The sequence below is a fragment of the Aulostomus chinensis genome, chromosome 1 (assembly GCF_037954235.1).
Source record: "Aulostomus chinensis isolate RoL2024-O1b breed Wild chromosome 1, RoL_Achi_v1.0, whole genome shotgun sequence".
In the NCBI taxonomy this organism is placed as follows: Eukaryota; Metazoa; Chordata; class Actinopteri; order Syngnathiformes; family Aulostomidae; genus Aulostomus; species Aulostomus chinensis.
Genome location: NC_141320.1, coordinates 54,313,230 through 54,337,990, shown reverse-complemented (window position 1 = coordinate 54,337,990; position 24,761 = coordinate 54,313,230).

Here is a 24,761-nt window from a genome sequence, read left to right as displayed (position 1 = left end):
AGTGAGAGTTGCTTAAAACCTCAAAATGATGCTACAGTAATGTTGTAAGAGTTGCTACGAACCTCAAAATGATGCTACAGTAATGTTGTAAGAGTTGCTACGAACCTCAAAATGATGCTACAGTAATGTATTAAGTTGCTAAAAACCTCAAAATGATGCTAAAGTAATGTATTAAGTTGCTAAAAACCTCAAAATGTTGCTACAGTGATGTAGTACGAGTTGCTTAAAACCTCAAAATGATTCTCCAGTGAAGTAGTGAAAGTTGCTAAAAACCTCATAATGCTGCTACAGTGATGTCGGAAGAGTTGCTAAAAATCTCAAAATGATGCGAAAGTGATGTGGCGAGAGTTGCTTAAAACCTCACAATGATGCTCCAGTGATGTAGTGAGAGTTGCTACTAATCTAAGAAATGGTGCTACAGTGATGTAGGAAGAGTTGCTAAAAATCTCAAAATGATGCTTCAGTGATGTGGTGAGAGTTGCTAAAAATCTCAAAATGATGCTTCAGTGATGCAATAAGAGTTGCTTAAAACCTTAAAATGATGCTGACAGTAATGTTGTAAGTGTTGCTAAAAATCTAAAAATGATGCTCCAGTGATGTAGTGAGAGTTGCTACGAACCTCAAAATGATGCTGACAGTAATGTTGTAAGTGTTGCTAAAAATCTCAAAATGATGCTCCAGTGATGTAGTAAGAGTTGCTACGAACCTCAAAATGATGCTGACAGTCGTGAAGTGAGATTTGCTACTATCCTCAACATGATGCTACAATGATGTAGTGAGAGTTGCTACTAATCTAAGAAATGATGCGAAAGTGATGTAGTGAGAGTTGCTACTATCCTCCAAATGATGCTACAGTGATGTGGTGAGAGTTGCTACGAACCTCAAAATGATGCTGACAGTAATGTGGTGAGAGTTGCTAAAAACCTCAAAATGATGCTGCAGTGATGTATTAAGTGTTGGTAAAAATCTCAAAATGATGCTCCAGTGATGTAGTGAGAGTTGCTACTAATCTAGAAAATGATGCGAAAGTGATGTAGTGAGAGTTGCTTCAAATCTCAAAATGATGCTCCAGTGATACAGAAAGAGTTGCTTAAAACCTTAAAATGATGCTTACAGTCATGTAGTGAGAGTTGCTTAAAATCTCAAAATGATGCGATTGTGATGTGGTGAGAGTTGCTTAAAACCTCAAAATGATGCTCCAGTGATGTAGTGAGAGTTGCTACTAATCTAAGAAATGATGCGACAGTGATGTGGTGAGAGTTGCTACTATCCTCCAAATGATGCTACAGTGAAGTAGTGAAAGTTGCTAAAAACCTCAAAATGCTGCTACAGTGATGTGGTGAGAGTTGCTCCGAACCTCAAAATGATGCTGACAGTAATGTGGTGAGAGTTGCTAAAAACCTCAAAATAATGCTGCAGTGATGTATTAAGTGTTGGGAAAAACCTCAAAATGATGCTCCAGTGATGTAGTGAGAGTTGCTACTAATCTAGAAAATGATGCTAAAGTGATGTAGTTAGAGTTGCTTCAAATCTAAAAATGATGCTCCTGTGATACAGAAAGAGTTGCTTAAAACCTTAAAATGATGCTTACAGTCATGTAGGGAGAGTTGCTGAAAATCTCAAAATGATGCTACAGTGATGTAGTGAGAGTTGCTTAAAACCTCAAAATGATGCTCCAGTGATGTAGTGAGAGTTGCTACTAATCTAAGAAATGATGCGACAGTGATGTGGTTAGAGTTGCTACTATCCTCCAAATGATGCTACAGTGAAGTAGTGAAAGTTGCTAAAAACCTCAAAATGCTGCTACAGTGATGTCGGAAGAGTTGCTAAAAATCTCAAAATGATGCTAAAGTGATGTGGCAAGAGTTACTAAAAACCTCACAATGATGCTGTCAGTAATGTAGTGAGAGATGCTACGAACCTCAACATGATGCTACAGTAATGTAGTGAGAGTTGCTACGAACCTCAAAATGATGCTACAGTGATGTGATGAGGCTTGCTAAAAATCTCAAAATGATTCCACAGTAATGTAGTGAGAGTTGCTACGAACCTATAAATGATGCTCCAGTAATGAAGTGAGAGTTGCTACGAACCTATAAATGATGCTACAGTGATGTGGTAGGAGTTGCTTAAAACCTCACAATGATTCCACAGTCATGTAGTGAGAGTTGCTTAAAACCTCAAAATGATGCTACAGTAATGTATTAAGTTGCAAAAAACCTCAAAATGTTGCTACAGTGATGTAGTAAGAGTTGCTTAAAACCTCAAAATGATGCTCCAGTGAAGTAGTGAAAGTTGCTAAAAACCTCAAAATGCTGCTACAGTGATGTCGGAAGAGTTGCTAAAAATCTCAAAATGATGCTAAAGTGATGTGGCGAGAGTTGCGAAAAACCTCACAATGATGCTGTCAGTAATGTAGTGAGAGATGCTACGAACCTCAAAATGATGCTACAGTAATGTAGTGAGAGTTGCTACGAACCTCAAAATGATGCTCCAGTGATGTAGTGAGAGTTGCTACTAATCTAAGAAATGATGCTACAGTAATGTAGGAAGAGTTGCTAAAAATCTAAAAATGATGCTTCAGTGATGTGGTGAGAGTTGCTAAAAATCTAAAAATGATGCTAAAGTGATGTGATGAGAGGTGCTAAAAATCTAAAAATGATGCTGTCAGTAATGTAGTGAGAGTTGCTACGGACCTCAAAATGATGCTCCAGTGATGAAATAAGAGTTGCTTAAAACCTTTAAAAATGATGCTGACAGTCATGTCGTGAGAGTTGCTACTATCCTCCAAATGATGCTACAGTGATGTCGTGAGAGTTGCTTAAAATCTCAAAATGATGCTGACAGTCATGTAGTGAGAGTTGCTAAAATCCTCCAAATGATGCTACAGTGATGTAGTGAGAGTTGCTTAAAATCTCAAAATGATGTGACAGTGATGTGGTAATAGTTTCAAAAAACTCAAAATGATGCTCCAGTGATGTAGTAAGAGTTGCTACGAACCTCAAAATGATGCTGACAGTCGTGAAGTGAGATTTGCGACTATCCTCAACATGATGCTACAGTGATGTAGTGAGAGTTGCGACGATCCTCAAAATGATGCTACAGTAATGTATTAGGTTGCTAAAAACCTCAAAATGATGCGACAGTGATGGAGTGAGAGTTGCTACGATCCTCCAAATGATGCTACAGTGATGTAGTGAGAGTTGCTACTAATCTAAGAAATGATGCTAAAGTGATGTGGTGAGACTTGCTACTATCCTCCAAATGATGCTACAGTGATGTAGTGAGAGTTGCTTAAAACCTTGAAATGATGCTCCAGTGAAGTAGTGAAAGTTGCTAAAAACCTCATAATGCTGCTACAGTGATGTCAGAAGAGTTGCTAAAAATCTCAAAATGATGCTAAAGTGATGTGGCAAGAGTTGCTGAAAACCTCACAATGATGCTGTCAGTAATGTAGTGAGAGATGCTACAAACCTCAAAATGATGCTACAGTAATGTAGTGAGAGTTGCGACGAACCTCAAAATGATGCTCCAGTGATGTAGTGAGAGTTGCTACTAATCTAAGAAATGATGCTACAGTGATGTAGGAAGAGTTGCTAAAAATCTCAAAATTATGCTTCAGTGATGTGGTGAGAGTTGCTAAAAATCTCAAAATGATGCTTCAGTGACGCAATAAGAGTTGCTTAAAACCTTAAAATGATGCTGACAGTAATGTAGTGAGACTTGCTACGAACCTCAAAATAATGCTACAGTAATGTAGTAGGAGTTGCTAAAAATCTAAAAATGATGCTGTAAGTAATGTAGTGAGACTTGCTACGAACCTCAATAATGCTACAGTAATGTTGTAAGTGTTGCTAAAAATCTCAAAATGATGCTAAAGTGATGTGGTGAGAGTTGCTAAAATCCTCAAAATGATGCTACAGTGTTGTAGTGAGAGTTGCCACGAACCTCAAAATGATGCTCCAGTAATGTAGTGAGAGTTGCTCCGAACCTCAAAATGATGCGACAATAATGTGGTGAGAGTTGCTAAGAACCTCAAAATGATGCTACAGTAATGTAGTGAGAGTTGCTAGGATCCTAAAAATGATGCTCCAGAAATGTATTAAGTTGCTAAAAACCTCAAAATGATGCTACAGTGATGTATTAAGTTGCTAAAAACCTCAAAATGTTGCTACAGTGATGTAGTAAGAGTTGCTTAAAACCTCAAAATGATGCTCCAGTGATGTAGTGAGAGTTGCTACTAATCTAAGAAATGTTGCTACAGTGATGTGGTGAGAGTTTCTTAAAATCTTAAAAAGATGCGACAGTGATGTGGTGAGAGTTGCGACTATCCTCCAAATGATGCTACAGTGAAGTAGTGAACGTTGCTAAAAATCTCAAAATGATGCGAAAGTGATGTGGCGAGAGTTGCAAAACACCTCACAATGATGCTATCAGTAATGTAGTGAGAGATGCTACGAACCTCAACATGATGCTACAGTAATGTAGTGAGAGTTGCTACGATCCTCAAAATGATGCTCCACTGATGTAGTGAGCGTTGCTACGAACCTCAAAATGATGCTGAGAGTTATGAAGTGAGAGTTGCCACCATCCTCAAAATGATGCTGCAGTGATGTAGGAAGAGTTGCTAAAAACCTCAAAATAATGCTTTCAGTGATGTAGTGAGAGTTGCTACGAATCTCAAAATGATGCTACAGTAATGTAGTAAGAGTTGTTAAAAATCTCAAAATGATGCTACAGTGATGTGGTTAGACTTGCTAAAAATCTCAAAATGATTCTACAGTAATGTAGTGAGAGTTGCTACGAACCTATAAATGATGCTCCAGTGATGAAGTGAGAGTTGCTACCAACCTATAAATGATGCCACAGTGATGTGGTAGGAGTTGCTTAAAACCTCAAAATGATGCTACAGTAATGTTGTAAAGAGTTGCTACGAACCTCAAAATGATGCTCCAGTAATGTATTAAGTTGCTACGAACCTAAAAATGATGCTACAGTAATGTAGTAGGAGTTGCTAAAAATCTAAAAATGATGCTGTAAGTAATGTAGTGAGACTTGCTACGAACCTCAATAATGCTACAGTAATGTACGTGTTGCAAAAAACCTCAAAATGATGCTACAGTGATGTAATGAGAGTTGCTACAATCCTCAAAATGATGCTCCAGTGATGCAGTAAGAGTTGCTTAAAACCTTTAAAAATGATGCTGACAGTCATGTAGTGAGAGTTGCTACAATCCTCCAAATGATGCTACAGTGATGTAGTGAGAGTTGCTTAAAATCTCAAAATGATGTGACAGTGATGTGGTAATAGTTTCAAAAAATTCAAAATGATGCTCCAGTGATGTAGTAAGAGTTGCTACGAACCTCAAAATGATGCTGACAGTCGTGAAGTGAGATTTGCTACTTTCCTCCAAATGATGCTACAGTGATGTAGTGAGAGTTGCTTAAAATCTCAAAATGATGCGACAGTGATGTGGTGAGAGTTGCTAAGAAGCTCAAAATGATGCTGACAGTAATGTGGTGAGAGTTGCTAAAAACCTCAAAATGATGCTGCAGTGATGTATTAAGTGTTGGTAAAAACCTCAAAATGATGCTCCAGTGATATAGTGAGAGTTGCTTAAAACCTCAAAATGATGCTGACAGTAATGTTGTGAGAGTTGTTAAGAACCTCAAAACGATGCTACAGTGATGTAGTGAGAGTTGCTACGGACCTCAAAATGATGCTACAGTGATGCAGTAAGAGTTGCTTAAAACCTCAAAATGATGCTGACAGTAATGTTGTGAGAGTTGTTAAGAACCTCAAAACGATGCTACAGTGATGTAGTGAGAGTTGCTAAAAACCTCAAAATGATGCTGACAGTAATGTTGTGAGAGTTGCTACGAACTTCAAAATGATGCTACAGTAATGTAGTAAGAGTTGCTAAAAATCTCAAAATGATGCTGAAGTGATGTGGTGAGAGTTGCTAAAATCTTAAAAATTATGCCACAGTAATGTAGTGAGAGTTGCTACGAACCTAAAAATGATGCTACAGAAATGTAGTGAGAGTTGCTACGAACCTCAAAATGATGCTACAGTGTTGTAGTGAGAGTTGCTACGATCCTCAAAATGATGCTACAGTAATGTATTAGGTTGCTAAAAACCTCAAAATGATGCTACAGTGATGTAGTGAGAGTTGCTACGATCCTCAAAATGATGCTACAGTAATGTATTAGGTTGACTAAAAACCTCAAAATGATGCTCCAGTGATGCAGTAAGAGTTGCTTAAAACCTTTAAAAATGATGCTGACAGTCATGTAGTGAGAGTTGCTACTATCCTCCAAATGATGCTACAGTGATGTCGTGAGAGTTGCTTCAAATCTCAAAATGATGTGACAGCGATGTGGTAATAGTTTCAAAAAACTCAAAATGATGCTCCAGTGATGTAGTAAGAGTTGCTACGAACCTCAAAATGATGCTGACAGTCGTGAAGTGAGATTTGCTACTATCCTCAAAATGATGCTACAGTGATGTAGTGAGAGTTGCTACTAATCTAAGAAATGATGCTAAAGTGATGTGGTGAGACTTGCTACTATCCTCCAAATGATGCTACAGTGATGTCGTGAGAGTTGCTTAAAATCTCAAAATGATGCGACAGTGATGTGGGGAGAGTTGCTTAAAACCTCAAAATGATGCTGCAGTGATGTATTAAGTGTTGGTAAAAACCTCAAAATGATGCTCCAGTGATGTAGTGAGAGTTGCTACTAATCGAGAAAATGATGCTAAATTGATGTAGTGAGAGTTGCTTCAAATCTCAAAATGATGCTCCAGTGATGCAGTAAGAGTTGCTTAAAACCTTGAAATGATGCTTACAGTCATGTAGTGAGAGTTGCTTAAAATCTCAAAATGATGCGACAGTGATGTGGTGAGAGTTGCTACTATCCTCCAAATGATGCGACAGTGATGTAGTGAGAGTTGCTTAAAATCTAAAAATGATGCTACAGTGATGTAGTGAGAGTTGCTACGGAACTGAAAATGATGCTCCAGTGATGTGGTTAGAGTTGCTAAAATCCTCAAAATGATGCTACAGTAATGTATTAAGTTGCTAAAAACCTCAAAATGATGCTAGAGTGATGTAGTGAGAGTTGCTTAAAAACTCAAAATGATGCGACTGTGATGTGTTGAAAGTTGCAAAAACCTCAAAATGATGCTCCACTGATGTAGTGAGAGTTGCTAAATATCTCAAAATGATTCCACAGTAATGTAGTGACAGTTGCTACGAACCTATAAATGATGCTCCAGTAATGAAGTGAGAGTTGCTACGAACCTATAAATGATGCTACAGTGATGTGGTTAGACTTGCTAAAAATCTCAAAATGATTCCACAGTAATGTCGTGAGAGTTGCTACGAACCTATAAATGATGCTCCAGTAATGAAGTGAGAGTTGCTATGAACCTATAAATGATGCTACAGTGATGTGGTAGGAGTTGCTTAAAACCTCAAAATGATTCCACAGTCATGTAGTGAGAGTTGCTTAAAACCTCAAAATGATGCTACAGTAATGTTGTAAGAGTTGCTACGAACCTCAAAATGATGCTACAGTAATGTTGTAAGAGTTGCTACGAACCTCAAAATGATGCTACAGTAATGTATTAAGTTGCTAAAAACCTCAAAATGATGCTACAGTAATGTATTAAGTTGCTAAAAACCTCAAAATGTTGCTACAGTGATGTAGTACGAGTTGCTTAAAACCTCAAAATGATTCTCCAGTGAAGTAGTGAAAGTTGCTAAAAACCTCATAATGCTGCTACAGTGATGTCGGAAGAGTTGCTAAAAATCTCAAAATGATGCGAAAGTGATGTGGCGAGAGTTGCTTAAAACCTCACAATGATGCTCCAGTGATGTAGTGAGAGTTGCTACTAATCTAAGAAATGGTGCTACAGTGATGTAGGAAGAGTTGCTAAAAATCTCAAAATGATGCTTCAGTGATGTGGTGAGAGTTGCTAAAAATCTCAAAATGATGCTTCAGTGATGCAATAAGAGTTGCTTAAAACCTTAAAATGATGCTGACAGTAATGTTGTAAGTGTTGCTAAAAATCTAAAAATGATGCTCCAGTGATGTAGTGAGAGTTGCTACGAACCTCAAAATGATGCTGACAGTAATGTTGTAAGTGTTGCTAAAAATCTCAAAATGATGCTCCAGTGATGTAGTAAGAGTTGCTACGAACCTCAAAATGATGCTGACAGTCGTGAAGTGAGATTTGCTACTATCCTCAACATGATGCTACAATGATGTAGTGAGAGTTGCTACTAATCTAAGAAATGATGCGAAAGTGATGTAGTGAGAGTTGCTACTATCCTCCAAATGATGCTGCAGTGATGTAGTGAGAGTTGCTTAAAATCTCAAAATGATGCTACAGTGATGTGGTGAGAGTTGCTACGAACCTCAAAATGATGCTGACAGTAATGTGGTGAGAGTTGCTAAAAACCTCAAAATGATGCTGCAGTGATGTATTAAGTGTTGGTAAAAATCTCAAAATGATGCTCCAGTGATGTAGTGAGAGTTGCTACTAATCTAGAAAATGATGCGAAAGTGATGTAGTGAGAGTTGCTTCAAATCTCAAAATGATGCTCCAGTGATACAGAAAGAGTTGCTTAAAACCTTAAAATGATGCTTACAGTCATGTAGTGAGAGTTGCTTAAAATCTCAAAATGATGCGATTGTGATGTGGTGAGAGTTGCTTAAAACCTCAAAATGATGCTCCAGTGATGTAGTGAGAGTTGCTACTAATCTAAGAAATGATGCGACAGTGATGTGGTGAGAGTTGCTACTATCCTCCAAATGATGCTACAGTGAAGTAGTGAAAGTTGCTAAAAACCTCAAAATGCTGCTACAGTGATGTGGTGAGAGTTGCTCCGAACCTCAAAATGATGCTGACAGTAATGTGGTGAGAGTTGCTAAAAACCTCAAAATAATGCTGCAGTGATGTATTAAGTGTTGGGAAAAACCTCAAAATGATGCTCCAGTGATGTTGTGAGAGTTGCTACTAATCTAGAAAATGATGCTAAAGTGATGTAGTTAGAGTTGCTTCAAATCTAAAAATGATGCTCCTGTGATACAGAAAGAGTTGCTTAAAACCTTAAAATGATGCTTACAGTCATGTAGGGAGAGTTGCTGAAAATCTCAAAATGATGCTACAGTGATGTAGTGAGAGTTGCTTAAAACCTCAAAATGATGCTCCAGTGATGTAGTGAGAGTTGCTACTAATCTAAGAAATGATGCGACAGTGATGTGGTTAGAGTTGCTACTATCCTCCAAATGATGCTACAGTGAAGTAGTGAAAGTTGCTAAAAACCTCAAAATGATGCTAAAGTGAAGTGGCGAGAGTTACTAAAAACCTCACAATGATGCTGTCAGTAATGTAGTGAGAGATGCTACGAACCTCAACATGATGCTACAGTAATGTAGTGAGAGTTACTACCAACCTCAAAATGATGCTACAGTAATGTAGTAAGAGTTGCTACGATCCTCAAAATGATGCTACAGTGATGTGGTAGGAGTTGCTTAAAACCTCAAAATGATTCCACAGTCATGTAGTGAGAGTTGCTACGAACCTATAAATGATGCTCCAGTAATGAAGTGAGAGTTGCTACGAACCTATAAATGATGCTAAAGTGATGTGGTAGGAGTTGCTTAAAACCTCAAAATGATTCCACAGTCATGTAGTGAGAGTTGCTTAGAACCTCAAAATGATGCTACAGTAATGTTGTAAGAGTTGCTACGAACCTCAAAATGATGCTACAGTAATGTTGTAAGAGTTGCTACGAACCTCAAAATGATGCTACAGTAATGTATTAAGTTGCTAAAAATCTCAAAATGATGCTACTGTAATGTATTAAGTTGCTAAAAACCTCAAAATGATGCTACAGTGATGTATTAAGTTGCTACGAACCTCAAAATGATGCTACAGTAATGTAGTAGGAGTTGCTAAAAATCTAAAAATGATGCTGTAAGTAATGTAGTGAGACTTGCTACGAACCTCAATAATGCTACAGTAATGTTGTAAGTGTTGCAAAAAAACTCAAAATGATGCTACAGTGATGTAGTGAGAGTTGCTACCAACCTCAAAATGATGCTACAGTAATGTAGTGAGAGTTGTTACGATACTCAAAATGATGCTACAGTAATGTATTAAGTTGCTTAAAATCTCAAAATGATGCTCCACTGATGTAGTGAGCGTTGCTACGAACCTCAAAATGATGCTGAGAGTCATGAAGTGAGAGTTGGTACTATCCTCAAAAAGATGCTGCAGTGATGTAGGAAGAGTTGCTAAAAATCTCAAAATGATGCTTCGGTGATGTGGTGAGAGTTGCTAAAAACCTCAAAATAATGCTGTCAGTGATGTAGTGAGAGTTGCTACGAACCTCAAAATGATGCTACAGTAATGTAGTAAGTGTTGCTAAAAATCTCAAAATGATGCTACAGTGATGTGGTTAGACTTGCTAAAAATCTCAAAATGATTCCACAGTAATGTAGTGAGAGTTGCTACGAACCTATAAATGATGCTCCAGTGATGAAGTGAGAGTTGCTACCAACCTATTAATGATGCCACAGTGATGTGGTAGGAGTTTCTTAAAACCTCAAAATGATGCTACAGTAATGTTGTAAGAGTTGCTACGAACCTCAAAATTATGCTACAGTAATGTATTAAGTTGCTACGAACCTAAAAATGATGCTACAGTAATGTAGTAGGAGTTGCTAAAAATCTAAAAATGATGCTGTAAGTAATGTAGTGAGACTTGCTACGAACCTCAATATACTACAGTAATGTAAGTGTTGCAAAAAACCTCAAAATGATGCTACAGTGATGTAATGAGAGTTGCTACGATCCTCAAAATGATGCTCCAGTGATGCAGTAAGAGTTGCTTAAAACCTTTAAAAATGATGCTGACAGTCATGTAGTGAGAGTTGCTACAATCCTCCAAATGATGCTACAGTGATGTAGTGAGAGTTGCTTAAAATCTCAAAATGATGTGACAGTGATGTGGTTATAGTTTCAAAAAATTCAAAATGATGCTCCAGTGATGTAGTAAGAGTTGCTACGAACCTCAAAATGATGCTGACAGTCGTGAAGTGAGATTTGCTACTTTCCTCAAAATTATGCTACAGTGATGTAGTGAGAGTTGCTACTAATCTAAGAAATGATGCTAAAGTGATGTGGTGAGAGTTGCTACTAATCGAGAAAATGATGCTAAAGTGATGTAGTGAGAGTTGCTTCAAATCTCAAAATGATGCTCCAGTGATACAGAAAGAGTTGCTTAAAACCTTAAAATGATGCTTACAGTCATGTAGTGAGAGTTGCTTAAAATCTCAAAATGATGCGACAGTGATGTGGTGAGAGTTGCTACGAACCTCAAAATGATGCTGACAGTAATGTGGTGAGAGTTGCTAAAAACCTCAAAATGATGCTGCAGTGATGTACTAAGTGTTGGTAAAAACCTCAAATGATGCTCCAGTGATGTAGTGAGAGTTGCTACTAATCGAGAAAATGATGCTAAAGTGATGTAGTGAGAGTTGCTTCAAATCTCAAAATGATGCTCCAGTGATACAGAAAGAGTTGCTTAAAACCTTAAAATGATGCTTACAGTCATGTAGTGAGAGTTGCTTAAAATCTCAAAATGATGCGACAGTGATGTGGTGAGAGTTGCTAATATCCTCCAAATGATGCTACAGTGATGTAGTGAGAGTTGCTTAAAATCTCAAAATAATGCTCCAGTGATGTAGTGAGAGTTGCTTAAAACCTCAAAATGATGCTCCAGTGATGAAGTGAGAGTTGCTACTAATCTAAGAAATGATGCTACAGTGATGTGGTGAGAGTTTCTTAAAATCTTAAAAACATGCGACAGTGATGTGGTGAGAGTTGCTTCTATCCTCCAAATGCTGCAAAAGTGAAGTAGTGAAAGTTGCGAAAAACCTCAAAATGCTGCTACAGTGATGTCGGAAGAGTTGCTAAAAATCTCAAAATGATGCTAAGGTGATGTGGCGAGAGTTGCTAAAAACCTCACAATGATGCTGTCAGTAATGTAGTGAGAGATGCTACGAACCTCAACATGATGCTACAGTAATGTAGTGAGAGTTTCTACGAACCTCAAAATGATGCTACAGTAATGTAGTAAGAGTTGCTAAAAATCTCAAAATGATGCTACAGTGATGTGGTTAGACTTGCTAAAAATCTCAAAATGATTCCACAGTAATGTAGTGAGAGTTGCTACGAACCTATAAATGATGCTCCAGTAATGAAGTGAGAGTTGCTATGAACCTATAAATGATGCTACAGTGATGTGGTAGGAGTTGCTTAAAACCTCAAAATGATTCCACAGTCATGTAGTGAGAGTTGCTTAAAACCTCAAAATGATGCTACAGTAATGTTGTAAGAGTTGCTACGAACCTCAAAATGATGCTACAGTAATGTATTAAGTTGCTAAAAACCTCAAAATGATGCTACAGTAATGTATTAAGTTGCTAAAAACCTAAAATGTTGCTACAGTGATGTAGTACGAGTTGCTTAAAACCTCAAAATGATGCTCCAGTGAAGTAGTGAAAGTTGCTAAAAACCTCATAATGCTGCTACAGTGATGTCGGAAGAGTTGCTAAAAATCTCAAAATGATGCTAAAGTGATGTGGCGAGAGTTTCTTAAAACCTCACAATGATGCTGTTAGTAATGTAGTGAGAGATGCTACGAACCTCAAAATGATGCTACAGTAATGTAGTGAGAGTTGCTACGAACCTCAAAATGATGCTCCAGTGATGTAGTGAGAGTTGCTACTAATCTAAGAAATGATGCTACAGTGATGTAGGAAGAGTTGCTAAAAATCTCAAAATGATGCTTCAGTGATGTGGTGAGAGTTGCTAAAAATCTCAAAATGATGCTTCAGTGATGCAATAAGAGTTGCTTAAAACCTTAAAATGATGCTGACAGTAATGTTGTAAGTGTTGCTAAAAATCTCAAAATGATGCTCCAGTAATGTAGTGAGAGTTGCTCAGAACATCAAAATGATGCTACAGTGATGTAGTGAGAGTTGCCACGAACCTCAAAATGATGCTCCAGTAATGTAGTGAGAGTTGCTCAGAACATAAAAATGATGCGACAGTAATGTGGTGAGAGTTGCTAAGAACCTCAAAAAGATGCTACAGTAATGTAGTGAGAGTTGCTAGGATCCTAAAAATGATGCTCCACTAATGTATTAAGTTGCTAAAAACCTCAAAATGATGCTACAGTTTTGTAGTGAGGGTTGCTACGAACCTCAAAATGATGCTACAGTGAAGTAGTGAAAGTTGCTAAAAACCTCATAATGCTGCTACAGTGATGTCGGAAGAGTTGCTAAAAATCTCAAAATGATGCTAAAGTGATGTGGCGAGAGTTGCTTAAAACCTCACATGATGCTGTTAGTAATGTAGTGAGAGATGCTACGAACCTCAAAATGATGCTACAGTAATGTAGTGAGAGTTGCTACGAACCTCAAAATGATGCTCCACTGATGTAGTGAGAGTTGCTACTAATCTAAGAAATGATGCTACAGTGATATAGGAAGAGTTGCTAAAAATCTCAAAATGATGCTTCAGTGATGTGGTGAGAGTTGCTAAAAATCTCAAAATGATGCTTCAGTGATGCAATAAGAGTTGCTTAAAACCTTAAAATGATGCTGACAGTAATGTTGTAAGTGTTGCTAAAAATCTCAAAATGATGCTACAGTGATGTAGTGAGAGTTGCTAAAATCCTCAAAATGATGCTACAGTAATGTATTAAATTGCTAAAAACCTCAAAATGATGCGAGAGTGATGTAGTGAGAGTTGCTTAAAAACTCAAAATGATGCGACTGTGATGTGTTGAAAGTTGCAAAAACCTAAAAATGATGCTCCACTGATGTAGTGAGAGTTGCGAAATATCTCAAAATGATTCCACAGTAATGTAGTGACAGTTGCTACGAATCTATAAATGATGCTCCAGTAATGAAGTGAGAGTTGCTACGAACCTATAAATGATGCTACAGTGATGTGGTAGGAGTTGCTTAAAACCTCAAAATGATTCCACAGTCATGTAGTGAGAGTTGCTTAAAACCTCAAAATGATGCGACAGTAATGTTGTAAGAGTTGCTACGAACCTCAAAATAATGCTACAGTAATGTATTAAGTTGCTAAAAACCTCAAAATGATGCTACAGTAACGTATTAAGTTCCTAAAAACCTCAAAATGCTGCTACAGTGATGTAGTAAGAGTTGCTTAAAACCTCACAATGATGCTCCAGTGATGTAGTGAGAGTTGCTTAAAACCTCAAAATGATGCTCCAGTGATGAAGTGAGAGTTGCTACTAATCTAAGAAATGATGCTACAGTGATGTGGTGAGAGTTTCTTAAAATCTTAAAAACATGCGACAGTGATGTGGTGAGAGTTGCTACTATCCTCCAAATGCTGCTACAGTGAAGTAGTGAAAGTTGCTAAAAACCTAAAAATGCTGCTACAGTGATGTCGGAAGAGTTGCTAAAAATCTCAAAATGATGCTAAAGTGATGTGGCGAGAGTTGCTAAAAACCTCACAATGATGCTGTCAGTAATGTAGTGAGAGTTGCTACGAACCTCAACATGATGCTACAGTAATGTAGTGAGAGTTGCAAAAAAATTAAAAATGATGCTGTCAGTAATGTAGTGAGAGATGCTACGAACCTCAAAATGATGCTGCAGTGATGTATTTAGTGTTGGTAAAAACCTTAAAATGATGCTGACATTCATGTAGTGAGAGTTGCTTAAAATCTCAAAATGATGCCACAGTGATGTGGTGAGAGTTTCTCAAAAAATTAAAAATGATGCGACAGTGATGTGGTGAGAGTTGCTACTATCCTTCAAATGATTCTACAGTGATGTAGTGAGAGTTGCTTAAAATCTCCAAATGATGCTACAGTAATGTAGTGAGAGTTGCTACGGACCTCAAAATGATGCTCCAGCGATGCAATAAGAGTTGCTTAAAACCTTAAAATGATGCTGAGAGTAATGTAGTGAGAGATGCTAAAAATCTAAAAATGATGCTGTAAGTAATGTAGTGAGACTTGCTACGAACCTCAATAATGCTACAGTAATGTTGTATGTGTTGCTAAAAATCTCAAAATGATGCTAAAGTGATGTGGTGAGAGTTGCTAAAATCCTCAAAGTGATGCTAAAGTGATGAAGTGAGAGTTGCCACGAACCTCAAAATGATGCTATAGTGATGAATTGAGAGTTGCTACGAACCTCAAAATGATGGTACAGTAATATAGTGAGAGTTGCTAAAATCCTCAACATGATGCTACAGTAATGGAGTGAGAGTTGCTACGACCCTCAAAATGATGCTACAGTAATGTAGTGAGAGTTGCTACGATCCTCAAAATGATGCTCCAGTAATGTATTAAGTTGCTAAAAACCTAAAAATGATACTAGAGTGATGTAGTGAGAGTTGTTACGAACCTCAAAATGATGCTCCAGTGATGTAGTGAGAGTTGCTTAAAAATTCAAAATGTTGCGACTGTGATGTGCTGAAAGTTGCAAAAACCTAAAAATGATGCTCCACTGATTTAGTGAGAGTTGCTACTATCCTCAAAATGATGCTGCAGTGATGTAGGAAGAGTTGCTAAAAATCTCAAAATGACTCCATAGTAATGTAGTGAGAGTTGCTACGAACCTATAAATGATGCTCCAGTAATGAAGTGAGAGTTTCTACGAACCTATAAATGATGCTACAGTGATGTGGTAGGAGTTGCTTAAAACCTCAAAATGATTCCACAGTCATGTAGTGAGAGTTGCTTAAAACCTCAAAATGATGCTACAGTAATGTATTAAGTTGCTAAAAACCTCAAAATGATGCTCCAGTGATGTAGTGAGAGTTGCTACTAATCTAAGAAATGATGCTACAGTGATGTGGTGAGAGTTGCTACTATCCTCCAAATGCTGCTACAGTGAAGTAGTGAAAGTTGCTAAAAACCTCAAAATGCTGCTACAGTGATGTCGGAAGAGTTGCTAAAAATTTCAAAATGATGCTAAAGTGATGTGGCGAGAGTTGCAAAAAATCTCACAATGATGCTGTCAGTAATGTATTGAGAGATGCTACGAACCTCAACATGATGCTACAGTAATGTAGTAAAGAGTTGCTACGAACCTAAAAATGATGCTACAGTAATGTAGTGAGAGTTGCTACGATCCTCAAAATGATGCTACAGTAATGTATTAAGTTGCTAAAAACCTCAAAATGATGCTACAGTTATGCAGTGAGAGTTGCTACGAACCTTGAAATGATGCTACAGTAATGTTGCAGGAGTTGCTAAAAATCTCAAAATGAAGCTACAGTGATGTGGTGAGACTTGCTAAAAATCTCAAAATGACTCCACAGTAATGTAGTGAGAGTTGCTACGAACCTATAAATGATGCTCCAGTAATGAAGTGAGAGTTTCTACGAACCTATAAATGATGCTACAGTGATGTGGTAGGAGTTGCTTAAAACCTCAAAATGATGCTACAGTTATGTAGTGAGAGTTGCTACGAACCTTGAAATGATGCTACAGTTATGTTGCAGGAGTTGCTAAAAATCTAAAAATGATGCTGTAAGTAATGTAGTGAGACTTGCTACGAACCTCAATAATGCTACAGTAATTTTGGAAGTGTTGCTAAAAATCTCAAAATGATGCTAAAGTGATGTGGTGAGAGTTGCAAAAATCTTCAAAATGATGCTACAGTGATGTAGTGAGAGTTGCTAGGATCTTAAAAATGATGCTCCAGTAATGTATTAAGTTGCTAAAAACCTCAAAATGATGCTACAGTGATGTAGTGAGAGTTGCTACGATCCTAAAAATGATACTCCAGTAATGTATTAAGTTGCTAAAAACCTCAAAATGATGCGACAGTGATGAAGTGAGAGTTGCCACGAACCTCAAAATGATGCTAAAGTGATGAATTGAAAGTTGCTAAAAACCTCAAAATGCTGCTACAGTGATGTCGGAAGAGTTGCTAAAAATCTCAAAATGATGCTGAAGTGATGTGGCGAGAGTTGCTAAAAACCTCACAATGATGCTGTCAGTAATGTAGTGAGACATGCTGCGAACCTTAAAATGATGCTACAGTAATGTAGTGAGAGTTGCTACGATCCTCAAAATGATGCTACAGTAATGTATTAAGTTGCTAAAAACCTCAAAATGATTCTCCACTGATGTAGTGAGAGTTGCTACGAACCTCAAAATGATGCTACAGTTATGTAGTGAGAGTTGCTACGAACCTCAAAATGATGCTACAGTAATGTTGCAGGAGTTGCTAAAAATCTAAAAATGATGCTGTAAGTAATGTAGTGAGACTTGCTACGAACCTCAATAATGCTACAGTAATGTTGTAAGTGTTGCTAAAAATCTCAAAATGATGCTAAAGTGATGTGGTGACAGTTGCAAAAATCTTCAAAATGATGCTACAGTGATGTAGTGAGAGTTGCCACGAACCTCAAAATGATGCTCCAGTAATGTAGTGAGAGTTGCTAGGATCCTAAAAATGATGCTCCAGTAATGTATTAAGTTGCTAAAAAACTCAAAATGATGCTACAGTGATGTAGTGAGAGTTGCTACGATCCTCAAAATGATGCTCCAGTAATGTATTAAGTTGCTAAAAACCTCAAAATGATGCGACAGTGATGTAGTGAGAGTTGCTACTTACCTCAAAATGATGCTACAGTTATGTAGTGAGAGTTGCTATGAACCTCAAAATGATGCTACAGTAATGTAGTAAGTGTTGGTAAAAACATCAAAATGATGCTCCAGTGATGTAGTGAGAGTTGCTACGAACCTCAAAATGATGCTAAAGTGATGTGGTGAGAGTTGCAAAAAAATTAAAAATGATGCTGTCAGTAATGTAGTGAGAGTTGCTAGGAACCTATAAATGATGCTACAGTGATGTGGTAGGAGTTGCTTAAAACCTCAAAATGGTTCCACAGTCATGGAGTGAGAGTTGCTTAAAACCTCAAAATGATGCTACAGTAATGTTGTAAGAGTTGCTACGAACCTCAAAATGATGCTACAGTAATGTTGTAAGAGTTGCTACGAACCTCAAAATGATGCTACAGTAATGTATTAAGTTGCTAAAAATCTCAAAATGATGCTACTGTAATGTATTAAGTTGCTAAAAACCTCAAAATGTTGCTACAGTGATGTAGTGAGAGTTGCTACTAATCTCAAAATGATGCTCCAGTGATGTAGTGAGAGTTGCTACTAATCTAAGAAATGATGCTACAGTGATGTAGGAAGAGTTGCTAAAAATCTCAAAATTATGCTTCAGTGATGTGGTGAGAGTTGCTAAAAATCTCAAAATGATGCTTCAGTGATGCAATAAGAGTTGCTTCGAACCTTAAAATGATGCTGACAGTAATGTAGTGAGACTTGCTACGAACCTCAAAATGATGCTACAGTAATGTAGTAGGAGTTGCTTAAAATCTAAAAATGATGCTGTAAGTAATGTAGTGAGACTTGCTACGAACCTCAATAATGCTACAGTAATGTTGTAAGTGTTGCTAAAAATCTCAAAATGATGCTAAAGTGATGTGGTGAGAGTTGCTAAAATCCTCAAAATGATGCTACAGTGATGTAGTGAGAGTTGCCACGAACCTCAAAATGATGCTCCAGTAATGTAGTGAGAGTTGCTCCGAACCTCAAAATGATGCGACAATAATGTGGTGAGAGTTGCTTAAAACCTCAAAATGATGCTACAGTAATGTAGTGAGAGTTGCTAGGATCCTAAAAATGATGCTCCAGAAATGTATTAAGTTGCTAAAAACCTCAAAATGATGCTACAGTGATGTATTAAGTTGCTAAAAACCTCAAAATGTTGCTACAGTGATGTAGTAAGAGTTGCTTAAAACCTCAAAATGATGCTCCAGTGATGTAGTGAGAGTTGCTACTAATCTAAGAAATGTTGCTACAGTGATGTGGTGAGAGTTTCTTAAAATCTTAAAAAGATGCGACAGTGATGTGGTGAGAGTTGCGACTATCCTCCAAATGATGCTACAGTGAAGTAGTGAACGTTGCTAAAAATCTCAAAATGATGCTAAAGTGATGTGGCGAGAGTTGCTAAACACCTCACAATGATGCTATCAGTAATGTAGTGAGAGATGCTACGAACCTCAACATGATGCTACAGTAATGTAGTGAGAGTTGCTACGAACCTCAAAATGATGCTACAGTAATGTAGTGAGAGTTGCTACGATCCTCAAAATGATGCTCCACTGATGTAGTGAGCGTTGCTACGAACCTCAAAATGATGCTGAGAGTTATGAAGTGAGAGTTGCCACTATCCTCAAAATGATGCTGCAGTGATGTAGGAAGAGTTGCTAAAAACCTCAAAATAATGCTTTCAGTGATGTAGTGAGAGTTGCTACGAATCTCAAAATGATGCTACAGTAATGTAGTAAGAGTTGCTAAAAATCTCAAAATGATGCTACAGTGATGTGGTTAGACTTGCTAAAAATCTCAAAATGATTCTACAGTAATGTAGTGAGAGTTGCTATGAACCTATAAATGATGCTCCAGTGATGAAGTGAGAGTTGCTACCAACCTATAAATGATGCCACAGTGATGTGGTAGGAGTTGCTTAAAACCTCAAAATGATTCCAAGGTCATGTAGTGAGAGTTGCTTAAAACCTCAAAATGATGCTACAGTAATGTTGTAAGAGTTGCTACCAACCTCAAAATGATGCGACAGTCATGTAGTAAGAGTTGCTACGAACCTCAAAATGATGCTACAGTCATGTAGTGAGAGTTGCTACTAACCAAAGAAATGATACTACAGTGATGTAGTGAGAGTTGCTACTCATCTCAAAACGATGCTTAAGTGATGTAATGAGAGTTGCTACTAACCTAAGAAATGATGCTACAGTAATGTAGTGAGAGTTACTATGATGCTCAAAATGATGCTGACAGTAATGTAGTAAGATTTGCTAAAACTCTCAAAATAATGCGACAGTGATGGAGTGAGAGTTGCGAAGAACCTAATAAATGATGCTACAGTAATGTAATGACAGTTGCTACGAACCTAAGAAATGATGCTCCAGTGATGTAGTGAGAGTTGCTACTAAACAAAGAAATGATGCTACAGTGATGTAATGAGAGTTGCTACTAACCTCAGAAATGATGCTACAGTGATGTAGTGAGAGTTGCTAGGAACCTAAGAAATGATGCTACAGTAATGTAGTGAGAGTTGCTACGAACCTCATAATGATGCTGAAGTGATGTAATGAGAGTTGCTACGAACCGAAGAAATGATGCTACAGTGATGTAGTGAGAGTTGCTACTGACCTCAAAATGATGTTGACAGTGATGTAGTGAGGGTTGCTACTAACCTAAGAAAGGATGCTACAGTGATGTGATGAGAGTTGCTAATCATCTCAAAATGATGCTAAAGTGATGTAATGAGAGTTGTTAAGAATTTCAAAATTATGCTAAAGTGATGTAATGAGAGTTGCTAATCATCTCAAAATGATGCTAAAGTGATGTAATGAGAGTTGCTAAGAATTTCAAAATTATGCTAAAGTGATGTAATGAGAGTTGCTTCAAACCTAAGAAATGATGCTACAGTGATGTGGTGAGAGATGCTAAAAATCTCAAAATGATGCCACAGTGACTTAATGAGAGTTGCTCCTAACCTAAGAAATGATGCTACAGTGATGTAATAAATTGCTACTAACCTAAAAATGATGCTACAGTCATGTAGTGAGAGTTGCTACTAACCTCAAAATGATGCTAACAGTAATGTACTGAGAATTTCTGCTTACCTCAAAATAAGGCTGCAGTGATGTCGTGAGAGTTGCTACTCATCTCAAAATGATGCCACAGTGATGTAATGAGAGTTGCTACTAACCTAAGAAATGATGCTACAGTGATGCAGTGAGAGTTGCTACTAAACAAAGAAATGATGCTACAGTGATGTAATGAGAGTTGCTACTAACCTAAGAAATGATGCTACAGTAATGTAATGACAGTTGCTGCGAACCTAAGAAATGATGCTACAGTGATGCAGTGAGAGTTGCTACTAAACAAAGAAATGATGCTACAGTGATGTAGTGAGGGTTGCTACTCATCTCAAAATGATGCTAAGGTGATGTAATGAGAGTTGCTACTAACCTAAGAAATGATGCTAAAGTGATGTGGTGAGAGTTGCCACTATGCTAAAAATGATGCTGACAGTAATGCAGTGAGAGTTACTTAAAACCTCAAAATGATGCTACAGTGATGTAATGAGAGTTGCTACTAACCTATGAAATGATACCACAGTGATGTGGTGAGAGTTGTTACTAATCTAAAAATGATCCTAAAGTGATGTAATGAGAGTTGCTACTAACCAAAGAAATGATGCGACAGTGATGTAGTGAGAGTTGCTACTAATCTAAAAATGATGCTAAAGTGATGTAGTGAGAGTTGCTACGAACCTCAAAATGATGCTACAGTGACTTCATGAGAGTTGCTCCTAACCTCAGAAAATGATGCTACAGTGATGTCGTGAGAGTTGCTACGAACCGAAGAAATGATGCTACAGTAATGTAGTGAGAGTTGCTACGAACCTCATAATGATGCTGAAGTGATGTAATGAGAGTTGCTACTAACCTCATAATGATGCTAGAGTGATGTAATGAGAGTTGCTACGAACCGAAGAAATGATGCTACAGTGATGTAGTGAGAGTTGCTACTGACCTCAAAATGATGTTGACAGTGATGTAGTGAGGGTTGCTACTAACCTAAGAAATGATGCTACAGTGATGAAGTGAGAGTTGCTACTCATCTCAAAATGATGCTAAGGTGATGTAATGAGAGTTGCTACTAACCTAAGAAATGATGCTACAGTGATGTGGTGAGAGTTGCCACTATGCTCAAAATGATGCTGACAGTAATGCAGTGAGTTACTTAAAACCTCAAAATGATGCTGACAGTGATGTAGTGAGAGTTCTACTCATCTCAAAATGATGCTAAAGTGATGTAATGAGAGTTGCTACTAACCTAAGAAATGATGCTACAGTGATGTAGTGAGAGTTGCTACTAACCAAAGAAATGATGCTAAAGTAATGTAATGACAGTTGCTACGAACCTAAGAAATGATGCTACAGTCATGTAGTGAGAGTTGCTACTAACCAAAGAAATGATGCTACAGTGATGTAGTGGGAGTTGCTACTCATCTCAAAACGATGCTTAAGTGATGTAATGAGAGTTGCTACTAACCTAAGAAATGATGCTACAGTAATGTAGTGAGAGTTACTATGATGCTCAAAATGATGCTGACAGTAATGTAGTAAGATTTGCTAAAACTCTCAAAATAATGCGACAGTGATGGAGTGAGAGTTGCGAAGAACCTAATAAATGATGCTACAGTAATGTAATGAAAGTTGCTACGAACCTAAGAAATGATGCTCCAGTGATGTAGTGAGAGTTGCTACTAAACAAAGAAATTATGCTACAGTGATGTAATGAGAGTTGCTACTAACCTAAGAAATGATGCTACAGTGATGCAGTGAGAGTTGCTACGAACCTCAAAATGATGCTACAGTGACTTCATGAGAGTTGCTCCTAACCTCAGAAATGATGCTACAGTGATGTAGTGAGAGTTGCTAGGAACCTAAGAAATGATGCTACAGTAATGTAGTGAGAGTTGCTACGAACCTCATAATGATGCTGAAGTGATGCAATGAGAGTTGCTACGAACCGAAGAAATGATGCTACAGTGAGTTAGTGAGAGTTGCTACTGACCTCAAAATGATGTTGACAGTGATGTAGTGAGGGTTGCTACTAACCTAAGAAAGGATGCTACAGTGATGTGATGAGAGTTGCTAATCATCTCAAAATGATGCTAAAGTGATGCAATGAGAGTTGTTAAGAATTTCAAAATTATGCTAAAGTGATGTAATGAGAGTTGCTAATCATCTCAAATGATGCTAAAGTGATGTAATGAGAGTTGCTAAGAATTTCAAAATTATGCTAAAGTGATGTAATGAGAGTTGCTTCAAACCTAAGAAATGATGCTACAGTGATGTGGTGAGAGATGCTACGAACCTCAAAATGATGCCACAGTGACTTAATGAGAGTTGCTCCTAACCTAAGAAATGATGCTACAGTGATGCAGTGAGAGTTGCTACTAAACAAAGAAATGATACTACAGTGATGTGGTGAGAGTTGCTACTAATCTAAAAATGATCCTAAAGTGATGTAATGAGAGTTGCTCCTAACCAAAGAAATGATGCTACAGTGATGTAGTGAGAGTTGCTACTAATCTAAAAATGATGCTAAAGTTATGTAGTGAGAGTTGCTACGAACCTCAAAATGATGCTACAGTGACTTCATGAGAGTTGCTACTAACCTAAGAAATGATACTACAGTGATGTAGTGAGAGTTGCTACTAATCTAAAAATGATCCTAAAGTGATGTAATGAGAGTTGCTACTAACCAAAGAAATGATGCTACAGTGATGTCGTGAGAGTTGCTACTAATCTAAAAATGATGCTAAAGTGATGTAGTGAGAGTTGCTACGAACCTCAAAATGATGCTACAGTGACTTCATGAGAGTTGCTACTAACCTAAGAAATGATGCTACAGTGATGTGGTGAGAGTTGCTACTAATCTAAAAATGATCCTAAAGTGATGTAATGACAGTTGCTACTAACCTAAGAAATGATGCTACAGTGATGTAGTGAGACTTGCTACTAATCTCAAAATGATGCTAAAGTGATGTCGTGAGAGTTCATTAAAACCTCAAAATGATGCTAGTCATGTCGTGAGAGTTGCTACGAACCTCAAAATAATGCTGAATTGATGTAGTGAGAGTTGCTACTAATGTCAAAATGATGCTAAAGTGATGTAATGAGAGTTGCAATCCAATCTCAGAATGATGCCAGTGATGTAATGAGAGTTTCTTCTAACCTAAGAAATGATGCTACAGTGATGCAGTGAGAGTTGCTACTTACCTAAGAAAGGGTACTACAGTGATGTGATGAGTTGCTAATCATCTCAAAACGATGCTGAAGTGATGCAATGAGAGTTTCTACTAACCTAAGAAATTATTCTTCATTTATGTGATGAGAGTTGCTCATCATCTTCAAATGATGCTACAGTGACTTAATAAGAGTTGCTCCTAACCCAAGAAATGATGCTACAGTGATGTAATGAGAGTTGCTATTAATTACAAAATGATGCTACAGTGATGTGGTGAGAGTTGCTAAAAACCTCAAAATGATGCTAAAAGTGATATAATGACAGTTTCTTAAAACCTTAAAATAATGCAAAAGTAATGTGGTAAGAGTTGCTCCTTACAGTGATGTAGTGAGAGTTGCTACTGACCTCAAAATGATGTTGAAAGTGATGTCGTGAGAGTTGCGACTAACCTAAGAAATGATGTTGACAGTAATGTAGTAAGACTTTCTGTTGACCTCAAAATGAAGCTACAGTGATGCAGTAAGAGTTGCTACGAACCTCAAAATGATGCAGGGTGACTTTGTGGAAAGTCTTGCACTCCCAACACATTCATTCTCACGAATGCAGTGACAGGTCAGAGCCAAGGGAGCCTCCATGTCCACAGATGTCCACATGGCAGCTGGACTTCCTTTTTCACTCCTTCCCGTTCCTCCTGGTACTTTTTGGCCACCGTTTGTTTGATGGTCTGAAAATGACACCCAGAGTAAATCAATACATTGAAATTCAAGATGAAATAAACTGGAGATATCAACTACTGCTTTAGATCATTTCCACACA